Source organism: Taeniopygia guttata, chromosome 4 (genome assembly GCF_048771995.1).
Source record: "Taeniopygia guttata chromosome 4, bTaeGut7.mat, whole genome shotgun sequence".
In the NCBI taxonomy this organism is placed as follows: Eukaryota; Metazoa; Chordata; class Aves; order Passeriformes; family Estrildidae; genus Taeniopygia; species Taeniopygia guttata.
The window spans coordinates 36589976-36602851 of record NC_133028.1 but is presented as its reverse complement, the minus strand read 5'-3'; the positions used below and the strand labels follow the sequence as shown (position 1 = coordinate 36602851).

Sequence of the window (12876 nt, the reverse complement as noted above, 5' to 3'; positions counted from 1 at the left end):
CTCATTTCAGGAAGGCACTTATCACTCTCTGTGTATGTTTGCCATATTTATTTTTAAGTTTAACCATCACATCAGCTTGATTTTTCTTGGAGAGATAGAAAGAAACTTGGAGAGATAGAAATCTTTCTCACTGTTTAACAGAGAAAACTCATGGACAAATTGTTAGATCTCTCAAGATTGTTGTAATATTAGCTCATCTGGAGTGTGATACCAAGAAAAAAAGGGTGCGGAGCATTTTTGCCATGGTGTTCCAGTAAACACGTGGAATGAACCCGTTCTTGGAATCAGCCACCTACTCATGAAAAGATGGGCTGTACAAACATTGTCAGTAATTTGAAGCAACAAACATTTCAAACATTTTTAGCACTGCTTCTAAAAAAACAGGTTTTAAATCAGTAATCATGCCAAAATGTCAGAATTCTTTGCAAAGGGGAAATTTAAAAATTTTGCTCAAACTTTTCTTAGAAAAAATTTTCATACTTCTTATGCTATCATTAAGTGACAAACCTTAAATAGCAAATACCTCACTTTGATTATTCTAAGAACGAAAGATAAGCAGCTCTATTTCTTTTCAGCTCTTGGCTACAAGAAGAGAAGCCTAAAATTTATTAGCCTGGGATCTGAAAGGTCTCCGAGGATCTAGTGACAAGTCAAGTAAGTAACAGACTTTCTCCAATTTTTATTTTTGTAAGAATCCCTGCTTTTGAAAGAAAACAATATTGTTCCAGATACTTTGATGGCTACCTTATTTTATAGGTATTTTAAAATAATGTTTAAAAATGAAGATGAAAGAAGAGATTATACATTGCTTTTTCTCATTTTGCTTTCAGCTGCATATTTTCATATAAAAATTATTTTTAAATGCACTAAGCTTTGAAATTATATTGTTGCAAAAACATTATTTCATACAGTTAGCAATGATTACTTGGATAAAAAAGTGCAACTCATTTATATAAATTGATAGCCCAGAGGAACCCTAAAACTATAAAATAAATACCAATAGCATAATCTGAGATAAATGCAGCTTCTGCAGACATTATTTTCAAAGGTTAATTAGAAATTTTTATTTCGGATAGAAATCTATGGCTTGAATTAGGAAATGTACTAAAATATTCAGACTAAAGCTTAGACTTTTTCATTTACCCTTGGAGACATACCTTAAATGGGAATGGAATACATACGGAGTATTTTTAATGTTATATACAGAAAGGAATCTTCAGTGTAGCAATCTTTTCATATTAATATGAATGCTTTAGTAGGATATTTGCAGAACAACATGTCTGTGCTTTAGTAGAATATTTGCAGAACAAAAATGTAACATTTCAGGTCACTGCAGCGTGTCCCAGAACCACCTCATGACTTTTAGCATAACTTGTGGCTACAGGACTTGGGTATGGCCAGTGCAGTGCACAGAATGTATTTTCTTTATTCAGTTGCTTTTTGACATTATCACATCACTTAGTAAAAAAACCAAACAAACAAAAAAAAAACCACTCCAACTATTTTTATTATATAACATAAGAGAAATTCCAATAATTCAGTTACAGGAGATTCATTCATATCCAAAAAGATGAATGTCATTGAACAATGCCAAAGATTGAAGCTCAGCATAGAGGATAAAAATCCAACAATATTATGTTTGCCTGTATCAAGCAACCTCACAGGCCAATCATTTGTCAAAGGTTATACATGCAATAATCTATATGAGCATGTCTCAACCTTCATAATTATGACACAACTCTCAGAATGTATAGTAGGGGTTTCAATTGTAGAAAAATTCTGTTTTGGGAGTATTGTGGTAAGTCTTGCTATAGCTCACTGTAACAAGATTTGGGGTTTTTATGAAGACTAATTTTATGCAACAGATCAGTCAGAGCTCAAAGAGTGAATAAATTAAACCCATGTTGCACTTTAATGCAATGTGATTGCTGATTGACAAGTAATGCAATATGTAAACATTCAATTCTCAGCCACTAGTTAAGATCCAATTAGTGAGAGATTCTTCTGCCCAAATTAAGGTGTAAACAAGACCATATGCTGAAGTCAGTAATATGAGTTTTATTTAACAGTAAATGTGAGGTAGAGAGAAGGAAATCAAAGAGAAAGAAATTGAAGAAAGAGAAAGAAATGAAGGAGGGACAGGGAGGGGGAGAGAGAGAGGAAGGTGACAGGGACAGAGAAACGGAGAAAGAGCAAAGGAGGGAAAGGGCGAGAGGGAAGTGAAGAGAGAGGGAAAGAAGGACACAGAGAGAGAGAGAGAAATCAAGCTATCAAGAGATAGTCACTAGCAGTGTCCTGTTGGTTCTTATTCACCCTGGGCTTCTTTGTGCTGAGGGTCCCAGAGTCGTTCTTCTGGAGGGTACCACCTTTATACAGTCCACATTCCAGGTATCCTTGGAGGTGTATTCCTGTAACTTGGGGTGATCTTTGCTTGATCAGTGAAATGTGTATGAGAAGTTTGCCTCAGTGGGAATTCTTGTCCAGATATGTTAACCAGAATGTTCTTACCAGATCTCACTTCTGTCAGGGCTGGAATTAGTGCCTTCCTGTCTCTGATTCCTCCCGTGCTTATCTCAGGTTGTCACTGTGGGAGTTTATCTTATGTCATGTTCCTTCTGTGGCCTTGACAGTGTTTGAGACAGGCAACTGCCCTTTAAGACCTTACAATACTTCTGTAAGTATTTGTTATTTCCCTGTTTCTTGCTAATGGCTGATTCAGTTAATCCTTACCTTCTGACATGAATGCTAATGACAGGAATTTTCTGACAGGTACACTTGCAACAGGTAATCTTGGAGGTACTTAAATTCAATCTCATCCAGCTCAACAGTTCCTGTCTCTACTTATTTCCTGTGTTTCTGAGCTCCAGGATTGGAGGTTTTTTTTGGTTTAGGGTTGGGTTTTTTTGTTTTGTTTTGGATTTGTTTTGGGTGGGTGGTTGTTTGGGGTTTTTGGAAGGAATAAGAATAGGTTCAGAACACAAATGGGAATCAGAGTAGTAAATGCTCATGCCTTTTACCATATTGTATTCTATCCTATCCATGTGTCTGGTTTGTTTCTTAAAATACCTTGTCCTTCCAGGATGCATATTAGAAATGCTGATGAAATTTATTGTCTCTAAATCTGAACCCCAAGCTACTAATCTTCTACCTTATTCACCTGATTCAAACTCCAACAAGTGTATAGCATGGCTGTATTAGAAAAAGTTATATAGATTATGTTATACTTCAACAGGCAAACACAAAACCTGGTAGTAACTTCATCTGCTCACTGGTGTGGTGATGATATTCTCTGTCCTGTTATGGCGGCTTGAATGTTCAAAAGAAAATTGATTTTGAAGGTTCCTAAAATGATACCTTTTATAGCAGACAGGCAAAGGCACAGGCAATCAAAGGGCTACTTTCATTTTTGACTGAAGACCAAGCAACTTGGAAAAATTCAGCACAAAGTTGGAATTGTTCACTCCTTTATAGCAGAATGAGACTCACTCACATCTTTATAGTAGAATGAGACTAATAGTCAAAATTATTTTTAATGATCAAAATTTTATACCATGGTAGGCTCAAAATGCTGAAGATGCATTTTATGTATTAGGAGTTAAAATATCACATGCAGAGACTTCTGGCAATGTCTTTGGTGTTGCTATAATTTCAGCATCACTTGACAGCTGTAATAAAGATCAGTGAGTTATTGCAAATAAGTTTCTTATCATGTAGCTTTGCACTGGTAGAATATTTACTGAAATTAGTGTCACTGTTAGTGACAGTGAAACCATTTGGCAAATCTAACAGGGAATTTAAATAAATAGAGATATAATAGATGTATCTCGCCCTCCTTCTCTCTGTAGTCTATAAACATGAGGACTCTGATGTCATGTAAGCCTAAATCTTTCATCTAATCTAAAATAAATTTTAGTAATTAGTCAGATCTAGAAGTATTGATATCTCTTCTGAATTCCTGATATCAAGCTGGCCAGAGCTACTATTTTCAGGTAAACCTTAAAATAAATGCATTATCTTTGACCAGTACTTCTCTCTTATTTTCTGCGAGCAGCTTTTTGGTCATGAAATACAAAGGCACAGTTTCTTCTGTGCTTGTTAAAGATTGTCTATTCTTATTTTCTTCAAATATCAGAGTACAGTTTGGTCTGTGTGAAGAAAAATACTGCTTGTTTTCATTGCATTGGGGCAGATCAGTGTAGAGCACAAATTTCCCAAGATTGTGTACCAAGTACAAAAGATGAAACTGGGAGTGGGGGGAGGCAGGAGTAGGAGGGCTGAAGCACTTAAATCACACTACCCAAGTAGGAAAGTGATCTGTACTAGGCAAAGCTCGCTGGGATGCTGCTGCTGTCCACTGGATTATATCAACTAGCATGGATTATTCAAGCAATGCAAAGAAATTCCCTTTACCTGTGCTTGTCTATCTACTCCTCTGCCCAAGTTTTATGTCACACCAGGACAGGAACTAAAGGTCTAAATTATAATAAGAATAATCTTGCATTTTGGTGGGGAGGGTATTTTTTATTTTATTAACAATTTTTTGTGCATTTCAGTTTTTTTCATGTATTACAAAATTACCTAGTGAAATAAGGCTAGACTATATTAATGTCAGGCATTCAGTATCAGATTTTTTGCTTTTCAGAATACCTTCAAAAAAGTATATAAAGGAATTAAGTAAATCCTTTATATAAACACAAACTTCTAGGGAAAGTTTGCTAAAATGTAAAAGTCCATGTGTTTGCTTCTACATTTCAAACCTTAACAGTACAAGCAGTTTCCTTTTAACGTTCATTCTGGATTTATTTACAATATGCTGAGAATAGAAAAAAAACCCTTAGTGTGAGCTGCCTTATTTCAAACAGGGGACAATGGAGCCAACATGTAAAACCATAGATTAGCATGTCAGTCAGAGTGTTATTGTACTCCCCCAAAACAGTAGGTCTACTTCAAACAAGACTGTGATTTATGATTCTGAAGCACAAAACTCTCTTTCTAAGCCAATAAAGAAGACATCTAGGAAGAGTAGATCTAAGCTTCTACAAAGCTCAGAGATTTTACCTTTTATAAAGTCAAATCATCTGCTTTCATCACTGAAATAGTGCTTCATTATGACAAAAGGATCTATCACTGGTGTACAATAGCCTGACTTAACCACAGGCTTCACTGGAAGTGTGCAAGAGAGGTTTTGTAAATGTGGCATTAAGAAAGGTGCTTGTCTTGTTTTGGTGTGAGCAAGAAAATAAATTCAAGTAAATGTAAATGATAGTTCTTTGATGGCAGCTCCCATTAAATTTGTGTCTTATGTTAATAATTATATTTCTGAGAAAATGAAGGTACTTTAAATGCTATTGATTTCAGAATTTAGTTGAAGCTGTAAGAAGAGTTTGTCAGATACAGCATAAACAAATGTGACTTGACAGATCTTCACACACAATGGAAGTCAATGTGGTTGAAGCTGAAGCTGCAGAAGGCAGAGCAAAAACATGAATGACAACTGTTTAGTGTTCATGAGATTATCAGATGCTGGCTGGCATGACATTTGTTGATACGATTCACAGAATTACACAATCACCAGGTTGGAAGAGAGACCTTCAGGATCATCAAGTCCAACCCACCCTAACATGTCAATTAAACCATGGCACTGAGTGCCACATCCAATCTTTTTTTAAGCACATGCAGGGATGGTGACTCCACCACCTCCCCAGGCAGACCATCACGGTTCTTTCCATAAAAATCCTTTTCCTAATATCCAGCCTGTATTTCCCTTGATGCAGCTTGAGACTGTGTCCTCTAGTTCTTCCAGTTGCTACCTGGACAAAGAAATTAACCCCCACCTGACTACAACCACTCTTCAGGAAATTTCATTTTAAACATCTGCTTTGTGCTGAATGTAAGATCTGGAATAGCAAAGCAAAGGATGAGTTTCTGATTCCAGCATACTTGAGGGTAAAGCTTTCATTGACTTGAGTAGAGCCAGGAAAACATCCAGCAGGTGTTTTTGCAAATATAGCACAGAACACAGGCACTATATATTCTGAGATCCTGCCTATTACCTTTGAACCTCTTGCTTTTCTTTTCTACTGACCATGTCATAGAATATCCTTCTCATCCTCCTTATATCATAATTGTCAGACTGTCTTAGGGGAAAAAAAAGAAAGAAAAATATTCAGAAAGACTTGTAACAAACTATCAAATCAACTTCTGAATCAGAATGAAAGTATTTTGCAGAAGCTTAAACTCACACTAAAATCTATCAATGTAAAATTCTAAGTTTTGTTCCGTTAGATTTGTGGGGAATTTACCTACTGAATCCAAGTGCTTACACAACTGTGCTAAGAAATTTCAAACACAGCCTTCAGTATCTCTTTAGTGGAAGAGGAAAAGAACTGCCTGTCAGAATTGCTAGCTTGGCACACACTGAAATCTCACAACTGTCTTCAAGTAAGAGCAGAATTTCTCTTTGGAAGAGGTATTTCCATAAGTGGTGGATGCTGTAAGGGATTTCTTAAATGAGCAAATGGACACTTGGCGTATATAAATGTATTTCCTTAGTATCATTTACCTAAATTCAAAATGTGTAATTCATTTAGTGTTTTATAAATTGTTGTTTTGAAGCAGTGCCAGAAGTTAGAACAAAAATCAGAATTACCATAATATTGTTTTTAATATGGAGCACACATATAAATTGAAGGACTCAAATCAAGACATAATTCAAACTCATTATAAATAACAGCTTAACACTGAAATGTGCTGATATGAAAAAAATTAAGTACAGGATTAATTATAAAGAAAAATAAAGTGAACACATGCAGTAAACTAATTAGATGTGAACTTGTTCATAGAGAAAAGAACGTTTACCCTGTCCAGAGACAGATTTAAGATCTGTTTATAATTTAAAAATCCTGCTAATGGTACTAAAGGACATTAAAAGTTCCTGCAAAACATTTAATCAAATAGGATTCAAAATACAGGATACTGCATGTATTTTCCATTTACTTTAGAATCATGTGCTTCAGCAGTTATTAGATATAAAAGCTATATAAAGCTATATTTTCTGAATGGCACTGGCCTCACAGTATTTCTGCTCCATGCTAGTTTTCCTGTAACAGATTTGATTTGGTAATGAAAGCCTTCCAGGCTATTTTTGGACACTAATGCCTCTTGCACCAAATGGAAATTAACTTTTTATATGATCAAATGTCATGAGGACAACAAATTACTGTAACAAATATTCACCTGTTCTGCTTCAAGTGCTCATCTTTGGAGACCTTTGGTGTGTAATTTATGGGAAATCCAACTTTAAATGGAAAAGAAATGTAGAATTATACCAAAGGTAGGGTGTCAAGTAGTATATATTTAGTATAAGAGCTTGTTGCCAGGGTAATGGGGAAAACACAGCAAGGTAAATCAAGTGTTTCAAAGTTTTCAAAAGGCATGTGGTTCTTGGCATTCTTGTTTGACCAGTGTTTGTTTTAGCAAATTATTGAAATTTGCCACAATCCAAAGATGCTCACCCCTTTAACACTGTTGCAAAGCATTCATCAATGCAATCCCAAACTCACTGCTCTAAGCTGGATCTCTAAGAGATTTCAAAGCAATAAATAGACCAAGAGTCCAAGGTTTATGGCCTTACCTCTGATCTCTTGTTTGAGAAAGAGGGTGGTACAGGCTATTCCAATAAGTACATGGAGCCAGTTGTTTGTACAGAGAGAGATGAGAAATGGTCTCTAATCACAGAAACAGCAGTCGCCCCTGAACTTTTTTGTTTCAAAAAGGATTTAAATTTTTTTTTGCACCCATCTGTGTGCTTTATATACATACATGTGTTTCAGGAACAGATGAGAACCCTGTGATATAATATTTTTTTTCCTTCCTTGTTACATTTTATCCATGAGACTTCCTCCCCTCCTTCCTTTCCTTCCTTCCTTTCCTTCCTTTCCTTCCTTCTTTCCTTCCTTACCTTCCTTGCCTTCCTCCCTCCACATTTAACTTCGGGCCAAAGCCAAGACCCACTGATTAGGTGGAGTGTTTTTGTGGGTTTCAGAGACACCATTTTTTAAAAGTCCTTAAGACAGCACTACTTACAGAGAGTGTTCTGGATCCTTTGTGTTGTAACATGATGGTAAATTTTATAATCTACTGCTGCATAGGGTGCTGATAAATGCTTCTCTAATAGGTGAATACTTTTATTCCTAAAATGCCGATTACTGTAAGTAATTCACAAATCCGAATGATTAGTTATGTATAAGGAAGTAATTTTGAAAATGAGCCTTTGGAGTGCATGAAAACAAAAAGAAATGCAGTTTGCTTAAGAGGTGCTGATGAGATCAAAGAAGTCCAACAGAAAATGGAACTCTTGGACTTGACAGGAATAATTTTGTTAAGTGTGAGCAGATATGACTCTCAAAAAGAGTAAGCATCCAAATAAGAGGCATTTAATCTTACAATAAAACAGTGCTTGAAGCATTTGCAAACATTCATCACATTCCTTCAGTATGGGCAAGGAATATTTTATCTAGATTGTCACTATCCTTTCTGGCAGAATTCAACATATGAATACAAATGGCCTCTCTACCTAGCTGGCTAAGAGTAACAGGTTAGAGGATGCTTTTGCACCCACTCCTGGCTTAAAAAGAACACAGCTGATGAAGAGGTCACAGGCTGCTTCTGGGTATGATGGTTCTTGTGGTGATAAATAAATTTAAAAGTTTGACTGGTATAATTTCCTGGTTGATATACTACAGCTCAGATCTTCTTGTGCATTTCTTCCCTGGGTTCACTTCTCAGGCTGATTTTTCTTATTTTCTGAGCTCAGTAATTTCCTTTTACCCTCAGGCTTTCAGTAAGCCTCTTACATCACTTGTCCTTGAAGTAAAAGCTTTCTTCAGTATTTCAGAAATCCTACAGTGTTAATACTGTCCTGTGAAACTTCAGGTGCTGAGGAGGCTGGCCTTTATATTTTGGGTGGGGTTTTTTAGTAAAAATGTAAGTCTTCCTTTTCTGTATATTTTTTTGAAAATTTCCCCAGAGTGTCTGAGAAAAATCTTCCAAACAGCTTCAGGCTTCTTATTCTTTCTTTTCAACTCTGTACACACCACATACAAAAGTTTCTGTTTCAGCCTTTTTTTTTCCTCTGTGGAAATAAAACCTTCAGAAATACTGCCTTTCTTTTTGCTTGCCATCTAGTTTTCTTAAATACTCTTTTATTTGAAATATCCAGATAGAGGTGAGTCTAATAGAAATGTCCATTTTTTTTCATTTGATTTCAGGTAAGACTGGATTATCTCATGATGTCTTGCATTAAAATTTGAACAATAAGGGATGATGCTGCCTACACACTGAGCACTGTGTGCTGAGGTAGATGCCTGAGGATTTGATGTGCCTGATGTGCAAACCTTTCTGAAATCCTCATGCATATCACATACCTTCTCCTGTCCCCAGCTCAGAAAGCATTCTAGGAAACTTCACACAGTATGAACTCAGCAGTGCTGCAGGAGTGTGATTAGACTTGTGAGTCTTGTATTGGTAAAAGTGATCTTTTAATTGCTGATTTGAAATCGGGAGTTACACAGAAAAGCATTGTAGCAGATATTTTACACTGTTAAATTAAGAGAGGGGCATATGAACTGCCAGCTACTGAAATAAAAATGATTCACTCTTATGCCTGTAGTTTTACTGAAAAGAGTATGTATCAATTACATATTTCCATGCTGACTCCTGTGTACACAAACTCTCACTTATAATATCACCAATGTGAATCAGCACATAGACACAGATAGTTATCTCATATTATCTTCCTCAGGAGAGTGGCTTTTGGCAGGTGAGTACACCTAAAAATGTTCTGTGGTAAACACCTGGCGTTGTGAAAAGTGATCTCTTCCATAAAGTTTAAGTTGTTATTATTTGTCACGTCACTTTCTTGGTTGGTGATCAGCTGCCAAAGATGGAAGTGACATATATTAATCTGTGGGAAGTCAGGGGAGGCAGCTGAGTTGAACAGGATGCTCTGCTTTTCTTCCATTGCTATGATTCAGGAAAGCCGTGGCTGTAAGGCAAAGCTCAGAAAATGCATCTAGTGGTCAGACAACCATTTTCTCCAGAAAGGGCAGAGAGTGATGGCTGCACCTGCAGCAATCCCAAGTTCATGCAGCTCTTGGCAAAAGGAGCTCCAGAGCCTGACAAGTTCCATGCCTGCCTAGGGTCATGAAGGATGTTTTCGGTGCTTTTTGTAGGCCTTTAGTCCTAAATGTCCTGGCTTTGTGCACAGTGAAGCCATAATTGGTAGCACAGGGTTTAACTTCCCTCTGTGATTCCTCCTAACCACGACTGGTTACATTGCAGACTGATGTCAGGTATCTTTTCAGAGCATTTTCAGGCATCCAAGCTGATGACACCCAGGCAGTCACAACTCCAACTTGCTCAGCTGGGAGACCCATTATTGGTAATGCTTAATATATGTTCAGGATTCTGAAAGTAGTGAAAAAAGTGAAAAATGGTTTCAGTACTGAAGAAGTGGGATAAACTTAATAGGTAGAGAGGAAGTACTGGAAATTCTGGAGTTTTCATGTAATTCGATACATTTTGAATCCCAAATTAATAGCTAATAATGAAATTATTTGACCATTCAGTTGAAGTAGATTTTTTTAAATAGCACAATATCTTTAAAGTACTAAACAGGTAAAGAATTTTATTCAGATATTGGAATTTTTGAGAAAAGAAAACAACTTTCATTGCAGACACTTTGGAAAGCATAGTAAAAAATGAATAAATCATATTATCAGTGAAAAAAAAAAGAAACAATGCTAAAGAAACACTTAATCTTTCCTTATGTATACACAAAGAAAGAAACCATACTGCTTTAATCTGGGGTGGGATTGGTTTCACTTGGCTCCAGTGATGGATCAGGATGCAATTATTTATGGCAGATATGAATTTTTTGTAGGTATTTTATACAAAAAAACAGAGAAGTGACAAGAAACATAATAGGTGTTTGGACTACAGCGGATGTTTAATCTAGCTTTGAACCACATTTAGTTCTGTAGGAGTGTACTGCACTCATCCCTGAATGAGATTTAGCTATTTTGTGCTCAGATTATGATATCACCACAATAAGCATGACAAATGCTCCAATTTGAGCAGGAATCCTGTCTGAATGTTAAAGATCCCCTTCCAGGCATTGCCTCTGGATTTCTAATTCCCTAACCATATTCATTATGAAAAATATATGAGATATCACCAACTGCATATTTTAATAAAGAACAGGAAAAGCATTCAATTAAAATTCTCTGGGAGAAAATATTTTAACTACAAACACTAAAATACATGTGCATGTGCATCCACATATACCCTTTCTCCATTCCAAAAATTTTAACTGTTTTGGGTCTTTCTCCAGTAAAAACTCTTCATGGGTGTCCTGACCAATATTGTGTTTTGTCAGATGCTTATAAAAGTGTTTACTGTACCATCTCTGTAGACCAAGCAGAACTAAAAATTGCGGAAATTTTGAGTTCAGTGTAACATGGTGAAATGTAGAGATATTTTCTGACAGCAAATTTTTTTTTACATGACATGCAGGTGGAAAATTAATAGTTTTTCATCAGGTCTCAAGTATATAACCTGGTCTTCTTCCAGCTCAAAAATGATGATCACTCATAAAGCTTTACAGAGAAATGGGAAGAGGAGGTAACATAAAGAAAACAGAAATATATTTTGCATTGTTATTAAGTTTATTGGAAAGGCATTATATATGACAAAGAACTTGTTAAAGTTCTCAAATTTGGCATCATAAGGCATTGCTGAGATTTGTGATTGGTGATTATAGCTCAAAATATCCTTAATCTGAGCATGTTTGTTTTTTAATATGCATACCTATATTGCTGAGATTTTCCATTTGTAATTTGTTTTTACACTTTCATATTTTGTGAAACTGTTCCATGGCTTAAGTCTGAGATAAAGAATTTTGATCCAGTTTTGCTTGTTCACTGTAATTTTAAGCACTGTCTTTTTCCTTGTGTAAAATACCTTTTTCATATAAAATAGCTGTCCGTAACCAGAAGGTTGTACTGAAGCTGGGAAATTTTAATGAACATTTGGACTGTGATACACTGGCTGATGGCTTGGAGTTTGAGCTGGACTTCATGGTCTTCTTTATGGTAAGATGGGTAATAAAACCTAATTAATTTTTTTAACATACTGTCAAAAAAAATTTTTAAACATACTCTCAAAAACTTTGCAAGATTTCTCTTAAGATTAGTTGCATAAACCTAGTTATCCTGTGCAAAATTCAACCCAGTCACACAGACTTCTACTTTATTTTGGCTAAGTCGATATGGTACACAAAATTATACCTTTATGTATATATACACTGTATAACTTGTATTTTCATTTGTAAATATCCTATGATTAGCTATTTGGTGGAAGATTGAGATTTGGGGGACCTGAAAAAAAACAAGATAATTCTAACAGAAAAGTTAAACTGTAGGAATTATTTATTAAAAACTGTAAACTTATTTATTAATAAAAATAAGTTTTTTATAATTGGAGGTGATCTGTGGGCTTCATGTAATCTGGCAGTAAATGCCTCCACACCCACAGGGCTACTTAAGTTCAAAATCAATTTGGCAATCTTCCAGCTGGAAATTACAATAAATTAAGGTCATTTCTCCAAGCAATGACAAAAACACTAAGTAATAGAGCTCCTTGCTTTATGTTGAAACACGTAAGTAGAATTAGAGCCCATTTAATTACATCTATTGTTGAATGTTTTGATCAGGCATTTAAATATCTGCTTCAGGACTCACAATCCTATTTCTCCTTGCTAAGCTGTAAACATTAAACCCCCAAGCAGTCAGAGCAGGCACATCTGTTCTGCACAAA

At 35.8% G+C, this 12876-nt stretch overlaps 1 long non-coding RNA gene across 11 annotated transcripts in view; it reads left to right on the top strand.

The window, feature by feature from the left end:
- The window catches only part of LOC115494983 (uncharacterized), a 127239-nt gene that overhangs the window by 51462 nt on the left and 62901 nt on the right, over positions 1-12876 (top strand). For all 11 annotated transcript variants that reach the window (XR_012055636.1, XR_012055634.1, XR_012055629.1 and 8 more), the window contains 2 exons: positions 576-654; positions 12040-12152. This is a non-coding gene — a long non-coding RNA (uncharacterized lncRNA). The remainder of the gene's footprint in view (positions 1-575; positions 655-12039; positions 12153-12876) is intronic.